The sequence below is a fragment of the Lolium perenne genome, chromosome 7 (assembly GCF_019359855.2).
Source record: "Lolium perenne isolate Kyuss_39 chromosome 7, Kyuss_2.0, whole genome shotgun sequence".
Classification (NCBI taxonomy): Eukaryota; Viridiplantae; Streptophyta; class Magnoliopsida; order Poales; family Poaceae; genus Lolium; species Lolium perenne.
The window spans coordinates 45,168,962-45,189,524 of NC_067250.2; the positions used below are offsets into that span (position 1 = coordinate 45,168,962).

Consider the following 20,563-nt stretch of genomic DNA (forward strand, 5'->3'; position numbering starts at 1 on the left):
TACCTTTTAAACAACACTTAGTCTAATTTGAGATTGAATTTATAATTTATATGTGACAAAACCAATATCGGTGTAACACCTTACAGCGATTTGTTTGTCATTTCTTCATACAAATATATATATATATATCCTTAGTTCTTCTAAAGTACTCAAGGATATTCTTACTGTTGTCCCATGATCATCTTATGAATCATTCCGGTATATGCTCATAACATTTTAGAGCACAAGATATCTGATTTTGTACATATTATTCGTGATCTAAAATCACTCATGTGTTTTTACTCATCAAGTGTCAGATACACTCAAGTCTTGTTAAACCTTCACATGACAAGAACATTTTCTTAATATTTCTATATTGAACTATTTCAATATCCATTCTATGTACTTTGACTTAAACTTATTTATGTGTTTCAATCTATCTTCATAGATCTTGACACTAGATATGTTTCAGTCCATATCCTTTCATTGAAGTTAATTTCTCAATGAAACCTTTTTAATCAAGTATATAATTACATTATTTATAACCAACTATATGTCACCTACATAAAGTATTATAAATATGTCTTAGCGCTCCCACTTAATTTCTTGCAAATGCAAGCCTCTTCATCGTCTCTGATGAAATCAAAAACTCTTTGACTATTTCATCTGGTGAAGATTTAAACTCCGCGATACTTACTTCATCCATTGAAGTTCGTATACCTATCTAGTATTCCACGGACCAGCAAAACTCTTGGTTGTATCTTGTATACACCTTTAATACACACTTCTGTTAAGTAGTGTATTTTGCCACTCTACTAACATATCTCATAAAAGAAATATGTAGTGATTACTAGAATAATCCACATAGACTATAAGCATTGCTACGGAAGATTTAATCTTATCGTAGTCAACTCTTTGAAATTTGTCGTAAACAACTTTTCGACAAGTTGAGCTTCTTCAAGGATATTTCATCCAAGTCCATCAATTTCATAGATCCATTTACTTTCAAAAAGTATTCATCTATCTTGGATTTCATGGCGTATAGCCATTTTAACGGAGTCAGGGCCCATCATAACTTCTTTGTTTGTAGTTGGTTTATTATTGTTCAAAATCAATCCTTTGTCCACAAATCTTTTATTTGATCACAAAGTAAACCATACCTACAAGGTTCAATATGTACTTCGATCTCCATGGCTAAAACACTTTGTAGTCATGGGAGCCATGATCGTCGTAGCCGCTTCCGAAACCAATTCCAATGCTGCGCTACTCTGATCATTATGCTCAGGTTCATAAACCTTATCAAATTATATTGTCCTCCCACTCAAAAACTTCACTTGAAACAATTTCTTGGAAATAAGAAACATTGACAAACACTTTTGTCTTTGTCTCGTGGGAAGAATTCCCAATAACCAACAAAGACATTCATCCGATTTTGGTTGTAAACTCTTAGACCAAAATTTAAAGAAAAGACTATTAGGGTTTATACCCATGTCATAACTTGTATGATGTCATTTCATCGGATCATGATGATGCTCTATTCAGTGTAAAAGCGGTAGTCACTAAAGCATAATCCACAAAAATATAATGGCATCAATATTTTATCTCATCATTGATCCAACAAGGTTTGGATATATCTCTTGGATACTTCATCATCACTATGATACTCCAAGAAACGTAAGTTGTAGAACAATTTCATAACTCTCTTAGATGTTCGCTAAAACTCGTAATTCAAATATTTCCATCATGATCCAATCATAGATATTTGATTTCTATTACGATGATTTCCACTTCATGCTAAAATTTATTTGAACCCATTCAAATGTTTCAAACTTCTTCCTTATCGAATATATCCATATATATACTCAATTCATTGTTGAAAGTTTTCATGAAGTAGAAGAATCTCCCGCACATAACTATGCTCAGTGAACCATATACATCATTATGTATTTTTCCACTAAGTTTGTTGCCCGTTCAACTCTTGGCCTATGAACGGTATTTTAATCATTCTCTTTAGAAAAGATTTGCAAGCGTCAAATGATTCAAAAATCAAATGACTCCAAAAATCCATTTGCATGGAGTTCCTTCATGCGTTCCTTTCTAACATGACCTAAATGGCGGTTCCACAAATAAGTGGAATTCAAATCATTTGCCTTATGGCATTTTAGCGTCAGTTTTATGTATGTGTGTTTCACCATTAAGATTTATAATAACTTATCCATCGTACATGGAGTAATGTCATAATTTGAACAACTCATTGTTTTCATTTGACCAGAGCAAAATAACAATTATTAAGTTCTTTATTATAAATTCTAAGGGCTAGATAGAATGCTAACGACGAACATAATAACACTTTATTTTGTTCCAAAGTGAACATTCTTATCATATTCCTTGTCAGTCACTTAGGCCATTGTATTCTTGTATTGCGTTGTTTTGTATGACACTTCATACCAACCAATATAGTACTAATACCCAAGAATTTCATAGTGTGACTTAACTAGAAATACAACCATAACATGTATATCATTTATATACACCCGAGCTAGACTTTCTAGTCTTTTCTTTTTCTTTTTGCCAAAATATCTTTTGCAGTTTCTCTTTTAGCTTTCCTCATTATTCAGAGAAACATATCAACTTCAATAACTTCTCGGTTTGTTGGTCAAATACCAATAACCTTGAGGTTCTTACTTTGAAGTTGATCATCATATGACAAGTGTTCCAGATTTCACTATTAGTAACTTTGTAATATGATGAACAATTTCACTCATAATTTTATCCATCATATCATGACGACTTTCCGAGACCATGTCTGTACATGCTAGGCTCGTAAAGTTTTAACCTTGGTATTTGCATGTGCAAATCTAGCTTGCACCCGTTGTATGCACTCGTAGAATCTATCACACCCGATCATCACGTGATGCTTCGAAGCAGCGAGTCTTAATAACGGTGCATATTAAGGATGGTCACTTCATGGATATGCGAATATTGTTAGTGCCCCAATAGTTGGAGGATTGTGACGCCTGGCGTCCTCAACCTTCATACATTCCCATAAAACTTATGAGTTTATGTAGTCTCACCAAATTATATTCTATCATCTTGCAATAAGGTCTTAGATATCACATATATATCATACCTTGATTATTTCTGAAAACTAAATTTTCAGCTCCTTACTTTTCAAACAGATTTGAACTTCAAGTTTCAAGGAGACAAGATAACTTTAGGTACTAATTGAAACCATAGCTCTTTGAATCAACAATGTGAGGTTTACTAAAAGTTTGCAATAGGACTTAATCAATTCTTGATTCTTTAACAATACGGTACCAAACCGTAAAGTTTCTTGTCAGATTTTAACAGTATTTCTATCTCAATAACAAGACTAGCGCATGGTAGAAAACGGATGCCAATACTACAAAATTAATTCAAAATACTACTCAGACTATGTTTATGATAATTAGTTCATGTTTTAATCTAATTACTAATGAACTCCCACTTAATATAACATCCCTCATAGTTGTTAAGTGGTACACGATCCAAATCCACTACACCAAAACCGATCATCACGTGAGATGATGTAGCTTCAATGGTGAACATCAACATGTTGATCATATCATCCATATGACTCGTGTTCAACCTTTCGGTTTCCGTTGTCCCGAGGCCATGTCTGTACATGCTAGGCTCGTCAAGCAAACCCAAGTATTCCGCGTGTGCAACATGGCTTACACCCGTTGTATGTGAATCGTTGAATCTATCACATCCGATCATCACGAGATGCTTTGAAACGACTGACTGTTACAACGGTGCATACGAGGGAGAACACTTTATTATCTTGATATTAATGTGAGGGATCATCTTATAATGCTACCGTCGCGATCTAAGCAAAATAAGATGCATAAAGGATTAACATCACATGCAGTTCATATGTGATATGATATGGCCCTTTTGTCTTGCGCCTTTGATCTTCATCTCCAAAGCACGGACATGATCTCCATCATCAACGGGCATGATCTCCATCATTGTCGGCGTAGCGTCAAGGTTCATGGCGCCGTCTTCATGGTTGTTCACCTCATGTAGCAACTATTACAACTACTTTGAAATACTACTCAACATGAAAATTAAAGACAACCATAAGGCTCCTGCCGGTTGCCACAATACAATAATGATCATCTCATACATATTCATCATCATATCATGGCCATATCACATCACCAAACCCTGCAAAAACAAGTTAGACGTCTCTAATTTGGTTTGCATATTTTACGTGGTTTAGGGTTTTCGAGAGAGATCTAATCTACCTACGAACATGAACCACAACGGTGATACTAATGTTGTCAATAGAAGAGTAAATTGAATCTTCACTATAGTAGGAGAGACAGACACCCGCAAAGCCTCTTATGCAATACAAGTTGCATGTCGAACGAGGAACAAGTCTCATGAACGCGGTCATGTAAAGTTAGTCCGAGCCGCTTCATCCCACTATGCCACAAAGATGCAAAGTACTCAAACTAAAGATAACAAGAGCATCAACGCCCACAAACCATTGTGTTCTACTCGTGCAACCATCTATGCATAGACACGGCTCGATACCCTTTGTAGGATAACGTAGCATAGAAAACAAAAATTTTCCTACCGCGAACACGAAATCCAAGCCAAGATGCAATCTAGAAGACGGTAGCAACGAGGGGATGATCAAGACTAACCCTTGAAGAGATTCCAAAGCCTATAAGAGTAGGCTCTTATTGCTGCGGTAGACGATCACTTGCCGCTTGCAAAAGCGCGTAGAAGATCTTGATCACGATCGCTTAGGCGCCACGAACGGGCAGCACCTCCGTACTCGGTCACACGTTCGGTTGTTGATGAAGACGACGTCCACCTCCCCGTTCCAGCGGGCAGCGGAAGTAGTAGCTCCTCTTGAATCCGACAGCACGACGGCGTGGTGTCGGTGGTGGTGGAGAAATCCGGCGGAGCTTCGCTTAAGCGTGCGGGATGTGGTGGAGGAGAGAGACCGCTAGGGTTTGGGGAGAGAGGGGGGTTGGGCGCCGGCCCTCTAAGGGGTGCGGCCAAGGCTGAGGCTTGAAGTATTCAGCCCCCTCTCTATGCCCCTCATTATATAGGTGGAAGCCCCAAGAGTTCTAGTCCAAGTCTTCGAATAAGACCCCAACACTAAAACCTCCCATATGTGGGAAACCTACTCAAGGAGGGAGTCCCACCCAAGGTGGGATTCCCACCTTTCCTTGAGGTGGGTTGGCCGGCCACCCTAGGGGAGTCCACCTTGGACTCCTCCCCTTTAGGGTTGGCTGGTCATGCAAGTGGAGTCTCTTTGGGACTCCACTTTCCAAAGTGCCATTCTTCCGGACTTTTCTAGAACCTTCTAGAACCTGCCATAAATGCACCGGATCATTTCCAAACTTGGAATATGACTTCCTATATATGAATCTTATTCTCCGGACCATTCCGGAACTCCTCGTGATGTCTGGGATCTCATCCGGGACTCCGAACAAATATTCGAACTCCATTCCATATTCAAGTTCTACCATTTCAACATCCAACTTTAAGTGTGTCACCCTACGGTTCGTGAACTATGCGGACATGGTTGAGTACTCACTCCGACCAATAACCAATAGCGGGATCTGGAGATCCATAATGGCTCCCACATATTCAACGATGACTTTAGTGATCGAATGAACCATTCACATACATTACCAATTCCCTTTGTCTCGCGATATTTTACTTGTCCGAGGTTTGATCTTCGGTATCACTCTATACCTTGTTCAACCTCGTCTCCTGACAAGTACTCTTTACTCGTACCGTGATATGTGGTCTCTTATGAACTCATTCATATGCTTGCAAGACATTTAGACGACATTCCACCGAGAGGGCCCAGAGTATATCTATCCGTCATCGGGATGGACAAATCCCACTGTTGATCCATATGCCTCAACTCATACTTTCCGGATACTTAATCCCACCTTTATAGCCACCCATTTACGCAGTGGTGTTTGGTGTAATCAAAGTACCTTTCCACTCTTGAGGCTTGAAGTATTCAGCCCCCTCTCTATGCCCCTCATTATATAGGTGGAAGCCCCAAGAGTTCTAGTCCAAGTCTTCGAATAAGACCCCAACACTAAAACCTCCCATATGTGGGAAACCTACTCAAGGAGGGAGTCCCACCCAAGGTGGGATTCCCACCTTTCCTTGAGGTGGGTTGGCCGGCCACCCTAGGGGAGTCCACCTTGGACTCCTCCCCTTTAGGGTTGGCTGGTCATGCAAGTGGAGTCTCTTTGGGACTCCACTTTCCAAAGTGCCATTCTTCCGGACTTTTCTAGAACCTTCTAGAACCTGCCATAAATGCACCGGATCATTTCCAAACTTGGAATATGACTTCCTATATATGAATCTTATTCTCCGGACCATTCCGGAACTCCTCGTGATGTCTGGGATCTCATCCGGGACTCCGAACAAATATTCGAACTCCATTCCATATTCAAGTTCTACCATTTCAACATCCAACTTTAAGTGTGTCACCCTACGGTTCGTGAACTATGCGGACATGGTTGAGTACTCACTCCGACCAATAACCAATAGCGGGATCTGGAGATCCATAATGGCTCCCACATATTCAACGATGACTTTAGTGATCGAATGAACCATTCACATACATTACCAATTCCCTTTGTCTCGCGATATTTTACTTGTCCGAGGTTTGATCTTCGGTATCACTCTATACCTTGTTCAACCTCGTCTCCTGACAAGTACTCTTTACTCGTACCGTGATATGTGGTCTCTTATGAACTCGTTCATATGCTTGCAAGACATTTAGACGACATTCCACCGAGAGGGCCCAGAGTATATCTATCCGTCATCGGGATGGACAAATCCCACTGTTGATCCATATGCCTCAACTCATACTTTCCGGATACTTAATCCCACCTTTATAGCCACCCATTTACGCAGTGGTGTTTGGTGTAATCAAAGTACCTTTCCACTCTTGAGGCTTGAAGTATTCAGCCCCCTCTCTATGCCCCTCATTATATAGGTGGAAGCCCCAAGAGTTCTAGTCCAAGTCTTCGAATAAGACCCCAACACTAAAACCTCCCATATGTGGGAAACCTACTCAAGGAGGGAGTCCCACCCAAGGTGGGATTCCCACCTTTCCTTGAGGTGGGTTGGCCGGCCACCCTAGGGGAGTCCACCTTGGACTCCTCCCCTTTAGGGTTGGGTGGTCATGCAAGTGGAGTCTCTTTGGGACTCCACTTTCCAAAGTGCCATTCTTCCGGACTTTTCTAGAACCTTCTAGAACCTGCCATAAATGCACCGGATCATTTCCAAACTTGGAATATGACTTCCTATATATGAATCTTATTCTCCGGACCATTCCGGAACTCCTCGTGATGTCTGGGATCTCATCCGGGACTCCGAACAAATATTCGAACTCCATTCCATATTCAAGTTCTACCATTTCAACATCCAACTTTAAGTGTGTCACCCTACGGTTCGTGAACTATGCGGACATGGTTGAGTACTCACTCCGACCAATAACCAATAGCGGGATCTGGAGATCCATAATGGCTCCCACATATTCAACGATGACTTTAGTGATCGAATGAACCATTCACATACATTACCAATTCCCTTTGTCTCGCGATATTTTACTTGTCCGAGGTTTGATCTTCGGTATCACTCTATACCTTGTTCAACCTCGTCTCCTGACAAGTACTCTTTACTCGTACCGTGATATGTGGTCTCTTATGAACTCATTCATATGCTTGCAAGACATTTAGACGACATTCCACCGAGAGGGCCCAGAGTATATCTATCCGTCATCGGGATGGACAAATCCCACTGTTGATCCATATGCCTCAACTCATACTTTCCGGATACTTAATCCCACCTTTATAGCCACCCATTTACGCAGTGGTGTTTGGTGTAATCAAAGTACCTTTCCAGTATAAGTGATTTACATGATCTCATGGTCATAAGGACTAGGTAACTATGTATCGAAAGCTTATAGCAAATAACTTAATGACGAGATCTTATGCTACGCTTAATTGGGTGTGTCCATTACATCATTCATACAATGACATAACCTTGTTATTAATAACATCCAATGTTCATGATTATGAAACTAATCATCCATTAATCAACAAGCTAGTTAAGAGGCATACTAGGGACTTCTTTGTTTGTTTACATATCACACATGTACTAATGTTTCGGTTAATACAATTATAGCATGATATATAAACATTTATCATAAACATAAAGATATAAATAATAACCACTTTATTATTGCCTCTAGGGCATATCTCCTTCAAGTGGAAGTTAATATATTTATGCGTTGTACACTTCTCTGAAAAAGTGGAAGTTCATTTTCTACCAAGCCATAGTTCACTTTAAACAAGCTGGAAATTTATTTTTGTCAATCTTACATTTGTAAGCGGAGGAAGTTCACCTTGAACATGCCGGAAATTTGCTTTTGTCAAACTTCACTTTGTTCCGAGCATGAAAGTTCACTTTGAACATGTCGGAAGTTCATTTTGAGCATCTATGTAACTTCTATACCACGATCGGAAGTTCACTAACAGATATCCGGAGGTTCACTTCCATAATCAAGCAACTCCATGTACTCTATTTTTTTGGGCGGAAATCATACGTATAGAAATCGTCCGTACGACCTCTTATTCCGCAAATTGACCAGCGCTACGTACAATTAGCACTAATATAACTCTATTAATACTTTAACACCCTGCAATGACACACGTAATCAATCTAGATGAGCCAATTTCAAAATGTTCTTGTGTCGGCGTTATCTTCGCTTTTGCGTATTTTAAAAGTTAAATTTAAACCGTTTAGAATATGAAAAAACCTTCAACATGAAAAAGGTGCGCCTAGTCAATATCTTTCCAACGCAATATTATTTGGAACATTTCGACAAGTGGTTCGGAAATAAGACCCAAAAAACAGTATGAAAAACCGAGAAGTTAAAAAAGCGGAATCACGTATTTTCAAATCTGCTCTTAAACCAAAAAGAATTTGGAAACATGTTGTACATGAAAAAGGTGCGCCTAGTCAATATCTTTCCAATGGTATATCATACGCATCAATCCGATAAACTGTTTGAAAACTAGAACCCAAAAACTGCACGAAAATAGAGAAATCCGCGAAAATGGTGTTTTGTATATTTAAAATTACTTTTAAACAATACAGAATTTGGGAAAACAATGAACATGAAAAAGTTGCGAAATTTCCGTACGAATCCAACGGTATATTATACACATCAATCCGATAAGCGGTTTGAAAATCATCATGAAAATACTGTCCGCACGAACATGCAATTCTGATATTCCATCGAGAAGTTCACTAGGAAAACACCCGGAAGTTCAGAAAGGGTTCGAGAATAGCAGACCTATATATATATATATATATATATATATATATATATATATATATATATATATATATATATATATATATATATATATATATATAGAGCTGGACTATTCTCGAACCCCCCTTAAGAGGGGTTCTAGAATAGCTATTCTCGAACCCCCTATTCCTGCTTAGCTTCTACTCCCGAACCGGACCCTATTCCCGCTTTGCTTTCTACTGTCGAACCGGCCAGTCCACGCCCCCCGCCCTGAACCGGTCAACCCACATCCAGATCCCTCACTCTGTAGCCCTCGACATCCAATCCCGTAGAACGGCGGCGTCCCGCTGCAATCTCCAACCGATTCCGGCGACCGGCGGCGCCCTGCTTCCCTCGTCCACGACGGAAGACCAGATTCCAGGCGGCCCACGACAGCTTGCGCGCGCGCCCCGTGGGAGGGAGCTACTGCTTAATTTGGCGGCGGTTCCGGGCGCCGAGGATGAGCGGCAGCGACGGGGCCGGTGCCGGCGTCCGCGCGGAAGCTAGTGCAGGGGCTCAAGGAGATCGTCAGCCGCCCCGACACGGAGATCTACGCGGCGCTGCGGGACTGCGGCATGGACCCCGACGAGGCCTTCAGCCGACTCCTCTCCCAAGGTCCCGTCTCCCTCTGCCGTGCCTCGCACCTGCTCTTTTGCTGCACCGTAGTTTTTTGTGTTGTTTTTGTCCCGTTGGTTACTAGTCTCTGGGTTGTGTCTGTGCAAATGGATTGGAGGAACGTACCTTCTTCGTTTTACCCCGGTGATTTACGGTGATCTGCTGCTTTGCTAATGGAGTTCGTCTCCGGAGGAGGTGCTGCAGGGCTAGTAGCAGCAAGCGTGTTCCTCTGTAGTCTGTAGAGTTTTCTCTGTTGGGTGCACGCCTCTCGTTTAGGATGGGGCTGTACGCTCTGTGTGATTTACTTGTGCGTGGTTTTTTTCTTGTTGTTATTTTTAGATACTGGTACTACATTTCAGAGTTCAGCTAGTGAGTCTTAGCAAACAGCAAGGTCGATTCCTTTAGGGCTAATGCTAGTGGACTAGGTCTTGGTTTGCTGCTGTTGGACTGTGCTATGCTGCCTGCAGAATGTTGTTAGTCAAGGGACACTTTACTGTTACATCCAAGTAAAAGCCTTTCAACTATAGCTATAATACCTGACAAGACAAATAGTTCAGTGCTTTTCGAAAGCTAACTGCAGCCTAGATTGATAGGAACTACGGCGTTGAACTTAAACTTAAGGGGAGAAAATCTTTAGTTGGCGCAGAAAATGTTGAAAGCCAAAGCCTCCAAGAAAATGTGATGGAGCACCAGAGAGCCTAGGGTGTTTTGGATCGTAAATGCTTTCATGATGCACAGGTCTCATTGAACTGGACTTGGGGCCTAATAATCTAAGCCCTTGCTTGTTCACATATTTGTCGGTTGCTTTTTTGTTTACACTTGGAAGTTCACTAAGGAAAATCCACAAGTTCACTATGTGATGCACCAGGTTCTGGAGTTCAGTTCGTCCATTTTTCTGCAATTTTGTTTATTTGTTTCTCATTATTCAAGTTTTTTCCTTTCCTGAAGTTCATTTCATCATAATAAGAAAAAAGAAAAAGGTCACTTTTATTATTTCATATATTGTCAAGTTAAGTTCAGTTCAAGTTATTATTTCATAGACTGTGAAGTTCACTTTTATTTAAAATGCAAGTTCGCTTGTCCAACCTAAGTATGGACTAGTATAGTTCACATTATTCAGAAAGGGAAGTTCGTCTTTATTATCAGGAAGTTTATTTTGTATACCTTTTTAGTTGAAAGCACAAATAGGAAAGAAATAGAAAGTAAAGCTCGCCTCCATATTTTTATTTTCTTTCTTGGAAGTGCATTATTTGCATTCGGGAAGTGCAGATGGAAGTAGACATCGAACTGCGCCTGGTAGGCTCGTTTTGATGTGTTGCTGATACAAAAAAGTAGTGCACTTGGGTACAGCGCAGCAAAAGTTCACCTTTTATTTGACTATCTAGTTCTTCATAGCAAGTTTGTTCTTATTGGCCCGGCCTGTTTAAAGCATAATGACTTACAGTCTTACATTTTGAACAATTTATCCTAGTCTTATTAATTATTGGTAGGTTACCATGACCACTATGCCATCTCGATCAAGTAGTAGTGATGCAGTTCACTGTTAGCCATGGTGCGGTTCAGTTTGTTGTTGTTTGTCACAAGTAAGCTGCCTCCTCTGAACTTCTATATCTTTGCAACAATTTTGGCCAGCAGGCCTCTTGGGGGCTTTGGGAATGCCAAGATGGTATGGCTCTGCGGCAAGAGGCTCGTGTATACCAATAACCAGGGGGTGGTCGTCAATGGTGTCTGCTCAAACTTCCTCTGTATGTACAACATTCTCATCACAATCCCTTTTCTTGTTTGTTTCATATATGGCTAGTGATTATTGAATTGATTCGTTAATAACCAATTATTGAAACATTATGAGATATGAAATGGGTTGAAAACTGATTGATTATGATGCGGTATTCTAGTCTACTAATCTGTGAAGCTCACTTCTTATAATTCGTGAAGCTCACTTCTCTTAATTCGCGAATTTCACATCTACTGCTATTTTCATTTTATATATTCCTTCCACTTCTTATAATACGTGAAGCTCACTTCTTATAATCCGTGAAGCTCACTTCTCTTAATCTATGAAGCTCACTTCTCTTAATTCGCGACACACCTACTGCTATTTTCATTTTATATATTTATGCCAGTTCTTATAATCCGTGAAGCTCACTTCTTCTAATCCGTGAAGCTCACTTCTCCTAATCTGTGAAGCCCACTTCTCTTAATTCGCGAAGTTCACATCTACTGATATTTTCATTTTATATATTCTTGCTAGAATATTTGTGATGTTTGTGCCTCCGGGATGTATGATTCTTGTATATGCAATAGTTTTATCTTTTGATGATACAATAGTTTTTATAATGCAGGAACAAATGTTGTCTTCAGCAGGAACAGTTCGCCTGCATATAAGTTCACTTCTTATCTTTATACAATGACATTGGTGCAGTTCACTGTAAGCCATTGTGCGGTTCAGTTGGTTGCTGTTTGTCCAAGGTATGCTACCTCATCTGAACTCCAATAGCTTTGCAGCGTCTTTTCTTTCCAAAACGAAGTGCAGCATTTAAGAGATACTACCTATGATGTTTCTGTCACTAGGAAATCAACTTTTACATTTTTCCAGGGGAGTTTGCTTTGTCCGAAGGCGAAGTTCGCTTTTATTTAAAAAGCAAGTTAGCTTGTCCATAATGTGAAGTTCACTTTTATTGAAAATGCAACTCCTTGCATCTGTGAAGTGCAGCTGTATATTGTCCTTGCATCTGTCTCTCTTTTCTTTGTATTTGTTCTCTCTTTTCTCTGTATTTTCTCTCTCTTTTTGATGGAAAAAATGAATCAAGGCTAGGAATAATATGGTACAAGTATGTGCTAATGTCATGTCTGGCTATAAAAAGAAGTAGAGGTTCCTTTTCTTTACAAAGAAAGCCAGCTGTTTTAACTTGCTTTTGTTGTTCCTTTTCAGGTATTTATCCATGGTAAGAAGGATGGCATGATCCGTCCAGGCACAACAAACCATGTGCATATACAGAGTGCACAATGCATATCGGGGATATGACATGATTGCTGAGATGCGAGTAAACAAGCAGGAACGATGATGAACTTGTGAAGTTCAGATAAGTAGTGAAGTAGGGATGACTCTGAAGTTCACCGCAACCAGCCGCCGCCGCAGAGCCTATGCGGAATACCACTGGGCCTTCGCCGTGGCTGTGCCTCTCCACAATAGCACCCCGTTGTGGCAGTCTACACCAACACAGCAGGAGTCCACCAGGCGGCGCTCTGGGAGTCCACAATGGGGCAGGTAGGTACATCCTAATGTACTTCCACAATGGGGCAGGAAAACTGTGGTGCGGTGGTGAAGTTCACTTTAATTCCCATAAATGGGGTAAAATTAGTTATGAATGGAGCAGTAAAATCCATTTATTCCACTTAATTTAGATACATGAAGATATGCCACTGAACTTGATTGCGTGCAATAAGAAATAGCAGCTAGTAGAGTTGTAGATTCATGATATGTGTTGTTTGACCGGGTAAACATGAAGTTCACTAAATTAAATATTCGAAGTCCACTTTAAAAAACAGCAGGTGTCGGTGTAGGATTGTTGAGGCCTGTCTAGCGATAGACAGATTTCAGCTAACGCACATAAGCACAAAAATGTGAAGTTCGTTTTTATTAAAAATGCAAGTTCGCTTTTATTTAAAATGCAATTTCCCTTGTTCACATAAGCACAAAATGTGAAGTTCGCTTTTATTTATAATGCAGGTTCGCTTGTCCACATAAGCACAAAAATGCCAAGTTCGTTTTTTTCTTTTTTAAATGCAAGTTTGCTTCTCCACATAAGAACAAAATGTGAAGTTAAGTTTTATTTAAAATGCAAATTCGCTTGTCCATAAGCACAAAAATGCGAAGTTCGCTTTTATTTAAAATGTAAGTTCGCTTGTCCAGCGAAGTTCACTTTTATTTAAAAATGCAAGTTTGCTTTTGTTTGAAATGCAAGTTCGTGTGTCCACATAAGCACAAAAATGTGAAGTTCGCTTTTATTTATAATGCAAATTTGCTTGTCCACATAAGCACAAAAATGTGAAGTTCGCTTTTATTTAAAACACAAGTTTGCTTTTTGTTTAAAATGTAATTTCACTTGTCCACATTAGCACAAAAATGTGAAGTTCGCTTTTATTTAAAATGCAAGTTCGCTTTTATTTAGAATGCAATTTCGCTTGTCCATATAAGCACAACAATGTAAAGTTCCCTTTTATTTAAAATACAAGTTCGCTTGTCCACATAAGGACAAAAATGTGAAGTAGCAGCACATAGAGCTGGGCTGAGCATGCTCGGGCAGCAGGTCCTCCTGGTCGGTGTAAAGTGCACTATCGAGTTGTAGGTTTTTGAATTGTTGTGCTAGTTCTAAACGGTTTTTGTTTGTGGTTGTTTTAGGTTTTTTTAAACCTTATTTGTGGAGAGTAATAGCATTTTGTCTAGGCAAAAGTTCGGAATATATCAACACAAAAAAGTAATTTCTGAAGTTCACTCCTGCATGTGTGAGATTCAGGTGTATCGTCCTTGTCCTCACTACTGGTCCTCCGTCTCTTGTTTCTCTTTATTTGTTGTTCTCAGTTTTTCTGGAAAAAATGAATTAAGCCTGGGCAAAATATGGTACAAGTATGTGCTGATGCATTTCTGACTATAAAAGATGTTCACTATTGTCGGCTCATCTAGAAACATTAGACTATAAAAGATGTTCACTACTGTCGGCTCATCCAGAAACATTAGCCTCTCCATCTGTACACATGAAACCATTTCATGTGTGCTTTATTTGCTCTTTGCTACGGAGTTCACTAATTTGTTTTTGGAAAGTTCACTCTTTTGTGGTTAAATTAGTGTATGGGTAATTGATATATGTGTTGCACTTTTGTATAGATGCAGACAACTAGAATTTCGGATTTAATTATGGAGCACTGCAGTTCACATCGGCGTTCGCAAATATCCATCACCTACCTCCGCATCGGCGTTGGCGAACATCCGTGCACGCCAAGATCCCGGCTATGAAGTTCACATCTTTTTTCAGCGTAAGCTTACTGTGTGAGGGGAAAGAATTTCGGTAAAACACTACAGCAGCTAATACGTTGTGGTACAATTCATCATTATTCATTGTATGCTGTGGATGCTGCTGCTGTTGATGTGTTGGTGACACTTAGTAAATGTACGTTGCACAATTTCCACAATTTCACTACATGTTTCGACATCAAAATCATACTCATACATTGATATTGCTGATTTGTGAGTGAAACACGTATCAAATGAGAGTATATTACATTATCTTAAAGATGTGATTGAATTTTAATTTGGAAAGGTTGCAATCCTGTTCAATTAAGCTCTACTCTTTTGTCATACACATGCAGCTTGAAGGCAAAGAAATGGGATGCAAGAAAGTTTCTTGCTTTTTTCTGTAGCCAGCGTGAAAGTTCAGTTCACCTAATTCCGTGAAGTTCACTCCTCCCAAGTGCTTCATTTCAGATTTTAACAGCTAGATGGGGCTTGTGAAGTATGTGCACGAGCAGGAACTTGTAAAGTATGTGCACGAGCAGATGGTGGTGATGCTGTTGTACCCATAGTACACCTTCGATTGCTTAGAGAATAGGTAATACATATATGTTCTCGATGTGTGGGTGATAGAAAAATAGTAGTTCACTTCATCAGATTGTAAGTTAATGCTTTATTTTGGGGAAATCACCCCAATCTATTGGGAGTTCACTTTGTGTAATTGACCAAAAGTTAACTATATATCCACCTACAGCAGTTCACTGTGTAAACTTTAAATCGTGTGATTTGCACTGATGTTTCGGTTGGTGTGTACTTTCTATTAATTTTTAGAATGTAAGTTCACTTGTCTAACTCATGCACATAAACATAAAATTGTGAAGTTCACTTTTTACTTAAATGGTAAGTTCGCTTGTCCACAGATGCACATGAACATAAAATTGTGAAGTTCACTTTTTACTTAAATGGTAAGTTCGCTTGTCCACAGATGCACATAAGCATAAAATAGTGAAGTTCACCATCAACCGCGACTCGAAGTTCACTAACAAAACATCATGAAGTTCAGTTCTATGAACCGGGACATTTTAAGTACTTTGTTTTTCTGGACGGAAATCATACACATAGAAATCGTTGGTAAGGCCTTTCGTTGCACAAATCAACCAGCACCACATAGAATTAGCAGTGATATAACTCTATGCCACACCTAATCAATCTAGATGAGCCAATTTCAAATCGCACGAGTGTCGGCGTTATCTTTGATTTTGCATATTTCTGAAATTAAACTTAAACCGTTGAGAATTTGAAAAAAAAATTGAACATAAAAAAGTTGCGCCTGAGCTATATCTTTCCAACGCCATATCATTTGTAATATTCCAACAAGTGGTTCAAAATTAAACTCCAAAATACTGTGTGAAAAACTAAGAAGCTCGGAAACAAAATCACGTATTTTCAAATCTGCTCTTAAACCGTGGTGAATTTAGAAAAATGTTGTACATGGTAATTGTGAGCCTAGTCAGCATCTTTCCAACGGTATATCATACGCATCATTTCGACAAACCGTTTGAAAAATACACCTAAAATACTGTACGAAAACGGAGTAATCCGTGAAAACATAGTTTTGTATATTTAAAATTGTTTTCGAACCATAGAGAATTTGGAAAAACATTGAACATGAAAAAGTTGCGAAATTTTCATACGAATCCAACGGTATATCACACGCGTCATTCCGATAAGTGGTTTGAAAATAAACATAAAAATACTGTCCGCCCAAACATACAATTTTGAAGTTCCGCCACGAAGTTCACTTAGAAAATGGCACGAAGTTCACAAGTGGTTCGAGAATAGTTATTCTCGAACCGGTTCGAGAATAGCAGACCCATATATATATATATATATATATATATATATATATATATATATATATATATATATATATATATATATATATATATAGAGCGGAACTATTCTCGAACCCCCCTTTAAGAGGGGTTCTAGAATAGCTATTCTTGAACCCCCTAATCCTACTTAGTTTCTGCTTGCTCCCGAACCGAGCCCACCCGAACTGGCCGATCCATCCGACGCACGCGAGAAAAAAGGACGCCCGCGTCCCCTAATCCCGAACTACCTACTGTCTTCTTCCATAATCCCCATCGACGCCGCCCGAACCCAAATCCCGCCTCGCCTTCTTCCCCGGCGCCCCGTGCCCTGCATCCGGCGAGCACCAGCGGCCGCCGCGTACCTCCTGGACCCTGCCGCCGCGCGCCTCCTGCATCCCCGCCGCAGCGCCTCCTGGATCCCACCGCTGCGCGCCTCCTGCATCCCCGCCGCCGCGCCTCCTGGATCCCGCCGCCGCACGCCTCCTGGATCCCGCCCCGCCCCTTTCCTCCGGCATCAGCTCGTCCCCACTCCCGCCTTCCTCTGGCGCCAGGTCGAGGGCCGCCGGCCTCCCTGGGTCGCCCCAACTCCCGCCTTCCTCCACCGCGAGGTCGAGGCCCGCCAGCCTCCCTGGTCTGCCGCCACCCCCACCGTCCTCTCCCGGGAGATCAAGCACAGGGGGACGCTTGGGCGCGGGATCGACCTGAGGCACCTTTTCAATGGAATTTCCATGGACGCCTGGGCGCGGGATCGACATGAGGTATGTCAACTTCAGTTTCATTTATCATTTGCATTGGTTGCTTCATTGGCTTCAAACAGAAAATAGAAGTTCACCTTAGTCCACACATGATGTTTACTTGTTTTTGTTATGGAAGTTTGTTTTATCCATTGATTTCGGTTAAAGCACACATAAGAAAGTTCAACACAAAAAACATTGCTGCTATGGATAGACATCTAGAACAACACATGAAGCAGCAGTCCGCTTCATCAGTGAACAGGTAGCTCACTGAAAACACACAAACATGTGCGGATAAAGAACATATCGGATAACACTTGTCAAGATTATTTTGTTTGTTGGTGTAGTTCGCTTCATCTGTCGCAGGTGTTCACCTTTTTTAATTGGCAAACATTTGAAAATTTCACAAGAAAGAAAAGTTCACATTTTTTTACCACGAAGTTCACTACATCATCTTTGGGGATCGCTGCTGTTAGTTCACAAGATTATTTTTTCACATGGGCAAGTTCAGTTTATATGTTTAGGGAGTTCATGTCAGTTTAGATGCACGAAACTTCACTCTGAAACTCTCTGAATATGAAGCGACCTGCGTTGGTACCGCCTGGTGACCACCAGCGCTGCCGCCCTCAGGTGTCTCTTGTTACAGTATTACCGGCAAGCCATCGATATTTAGTTGTGTTTCAAGGGTTAAAGCTACTGTTGTCTGCAAGATTTTGTTTCACGGAGAAAATATGTTCGTGTTTGAAGTATTTATATTCCTCAATTGGCATTTTTCTACAAACCTTTGACGTCTGATTTTTCTCTCTTTTACCAAGGTTACTGGGAACCCCTTAACTCAAAGGAAAGATGACACAACTACAGTCTCAGCCCGCTGCTACGTTGCGCGTCGCCAGTCCAATTTCGGCGACACTACATGGGCAGCATGGGGGAAGTTCGCTTCCATTGTCCCATGTATCTTCTTAAACAGTGCGTCCACAAATGCTAGTCCGGCCTCCGTCTCTATATATGGTGGCAAGGCTCTGGGTCGGGCTAGAATTTCATTTCATGTCTGGATTGATTTTGCTGCTGGTCGGTTTTAGAATTGCCAGTGAGGTTGTAATGTTTCTGAACTACTGCTAGTGTGTCTGAACGTTTTTTACAAGCAAATTACATCACAGTATCACCCAAAAGTAATTTCAGAAGTTCACTTTTCGGTATCAGAAAAGTTCATAGCTTGTTTCTCTGACGATGTCTTTTTTGGAAAAATAGTACATGAAAATATGCATTTTCCGTTGATGTTTGTCTAATAGGAAAATAACTCAAGTTCACCTTTTGTATTGACGAAGTTCACGTTTATATTTCCAGGAGCCTGGGGAGCGCAAGGTCATTCTCGATTTGTTGACGTGCCGGTGGAGTCCAGGAGAAGTTCAGATGTGGGATCCCATAGGTTGCCGCTGCGGGAGTTCACAAGTAAGATAAGAAACAGTATGTTTCTACGTTCTTTGTGAAGGTTTTTACAGCCAACTAATATTTTGTTGGCACATATAATTATTGTTGAACTTTTCCATTTAAACATATTGGCTTATATTCTTCATCGTGAATAAGTTTATAAGTGACTTAATGACTAAACTGAACTATGGAATTAGCACTACTGTGCCCTGCAGTTTTGTTTACATGGAATTAGTTAAGAACTTCTGCAGAACATCTTGCAATTCTCACTGAAGTACTAGCACTTACAGTAATTATAATACCACCTTCCAAATTCAAATAACTTCACTGTCGCAGAGTTGGAAATTCATCAAAAATGAACTCTAAAATCGCTCCCTCGCCTACCACGAACGCTGGCGTGGGCTCCCATTTTCTCCGATGTGGAATCCCGTCTGTTCACTGGGCGCGCTGCACCGGGCCCTTGATCTGGTAGGCCAGTGTTGGTGCTCATCTACAACCCTGCCCATCGAAACAATTAATTGAGAAGTTCATACGTATGAGCCAGGTAGTGTGTTTATTGATAACTCTGAAGTTCATACACATGTTCTTAAGTTCATTTTCCTTTGTCATGGAGTTCCTTCGTTCAGCAAGATAATTTTCAGTTTGTTTGGTTGAAACAGTTACAGTCCCACATGCTTAGTTTGTAGTAGAACATAGTGCACATGCATCGGCGGCATGCTCGGTTGTCTCCCACAGCCAAATGCGCACACCACCGATCCCTTCTGCTTTTCCTGGCTTTAGGATGGCCTCTAGTTTTGCAGTCGGTTTCTCGGCACGACAATGACGTCGGTGTGCCATACATGGAACTCCATTCTACGCCATCTCAGAAGTTCAATTAGTATATCTGCAGAAGTTCAGTTTTCCTATTGCACGTATTGCCTTGGTTCTTTGCCTATCTAGTTCTTCATAGGATGTGATTTTTATTGGCTTTATTTAAAGCGTAAAAAGTGTATTTTTCTCTTTTCCTTGCTCAATAAATAATGTTGTTTTGCTTGAGGATGCGAAGCTACTACTATGCCACCACCACTAATGCATTATGTAATTGCTTGGAAGTGCACATTTGTCTATGTGCAAGTTCAGATTTATGTATTAGGTTGTTTTGTCTCCTGCTATGTTTCTCTGTCACTGTTTGATTGAAAAAATGCTTAGCATTTTGCCTGAGAAGTTCAGTTTGTCTAATATTCTTATGAATTTGAGTGCTAGGAGTTCATGATATTGATCTCTATGATTGATATAACATTATTCAGCTATGTTACTGTTTTCTTTTAAACTGCCATGCAGTAGATTGTCTAATATGTCAGAAATTGGGAACTTCTTTTTAATCTGATGCCCCCATGGACCAGGTAATGCACACTATGCCTTTGTGGTAGTTGTTGGTAAAAAAAATCGTAGTAATCACAAGATAATTCAGAAGTTCTGAACTTTTAAAAAAGTGAAGTCCAGTTCGTCTCATGCTAGAAGTTCATCTTGTGTTTATCTCGCTGCAATT

At 40.3% G+C, this 20,563-nt stretch overlaps 1 long non-coding RNA gene across 2 annotated transcripts; it reads left to right on the plus strand.

Moving 5' to 3' along the window:
* The first annotated feature begins 10,895 nt into the window (after positions 1–10,895).
* Positions 10,896–15,456, plus strand: LOC139833111 (uncharacterized). 2 transcript variants are annotated; one of them, XR_011748198.1, is made up of 4 exons: positions 10,896–11,736; positions 12,334–12,460; positions 12,924–13,259; positions 15,359–15,456. It is a non-coding gene; the product is annotated as an uncharacterized lncRNA (long non-coding RNA). The 2 variants fall into 2 exon arrangements; XR_011748197.1 differs by lacking the exon at positions 15,359–15,456 and adding an exon at positions 14,877–14,937.
* The last annotated feature ends 5,107 nt before the right edge of the window (positions 15,457–20,563 follow it).